Below are 1542 nucleotides of genomic sequence, written 5' to 3' on the forward strand. Positions count from 1 at the left end.
TTAAGTGCAGCAGCTAATCAGGTGATTCACAGTGGAAAGTTTAAAGAGCGGAGTGGGAGCTGCTGCATACACCAAAATGCCTAGTAGGACAGAAGCTGTAACACTCATTTCTCTGGATGTGGTTATTGACTGCAACAGGAGCTACCGAATCTAGGAGCCCAGGTATGTCAAGAGGTTTGCTATGAAAGCAAAAGGAACAGATGGTTAGATTTTGAAGGAAACTGCAGTAATATTTCCATTTGGTTTATTGTGGTAGGATCATTTTCAAATGGCAAAGGTTTCAGTCAAAGTTCACCCTAAATGGCAGTACAAAGAGGAAAAAAGGATCAGTGGTTTGCTTGTATCATTTAATCCAGAGATGGTCATAGGATTGCAGATCTAAGGGTTATAACTGTTGCTGCTGCTAGTGCAGACTTGTTAGATTTGGTTTAACTGAATGTCCTTATCTATAAGCCATTGTTTTGAGATGATCAGAATTGCCCTGATCTTACTCCCTTGCATTTGTTACTACTGTATTGTCTGTGACTGAACAGAAGCATTCTGTTTGCTCTCAAGATGGGAGCAGTACTTCACTTCCAGGAGGATCACATCTCAGAAGCAAGAATACCCAATATCTCTGCTTCTTTCCTGGCTGCAGTAGGGTATAGGCAATTCAGAGAAGAACCTCTTCCAAGTTAGGTATTTAGAAGCTACTTTTGAAAATAGCTTTGGTCAGGCCTTTCTTCCCTTCTGTATTTTCAGTCTGAAAAGGTATAGCCGCATTGCAGTGTGATTTCACACAAGCTTCTTTTAGAAGAAAAAGGGAGAAAACATGGTTAAGTTCCACTTCCTCTCTGTAAAATGACACTACTTTCTGAATGATACCATCAGATTTATTTTGATACATTTTCACTTTCATGTCTTGTTAAATCTTTAGTATTTAGACTTTACTTTTTGCATCATTGTGATACTTATCAAAAAGTATACTACCAAACTTAATCAACAATCAAACAGAAAACTTACCAAAACTGAAATAAGTTATTAATTTACACTGAGGATCAGAAGAAATTGGTGGAATGTAGATGAGAGGCAACATGTAAGATCTTATTCTTAATACCAAAGATATTTGAATGCTAGTCCCTGTGATTTTGTGGTTGGTCTAGAAGAATAATTGTCCTCCAAGAGGAATAGAAAATGCAAAGGATTTAGAAGTCTGAATGAAATTGTAGATGCAAGAGAAGGCTATTAGGGGAAGTAAGGTTTTAAAGCAAACAGTGCAAGTGGAGTCAACAGACTACTACTGGAGGACTGATATTTAGTTTAATATGTCTTTTGCAGCTTAGGCAGTTGGAATAAATAATGAGGAAAATAATCCTCATTTTGATTTAATGTATTTCTTAAGATTAAAGATTTCCACCTACACTCAAATGTCTTACATAGCCTGTTGCAATTTTATCTTCATTAGTAAAGCTGCATGTGCATATCTGGTTATAAGAGTTTCAGTAGAGATGGGAAGAACTCTTCCATTACATGGATACACAGAGTGAACAGTTTTTGAGTGAC

The sequence above is a fragment of the Acanthisitta chloris genome, unplaced genomic scaffold (assembly GCF_000695815.1).
Source record: "Acanthisitta chloris isolate BGI_N310 unplaced genomic scaffold, ASM69581v1 scaffold8379, whole genome shotgun sequence".
Classification (NCBI taxonomy): domain Eukaryota; kingdom Metazoa; phylum Chordata; class Aves; order Passeriformes; family Acanthisittidae; genus Acanthisitta; species Acanthisitta chloris.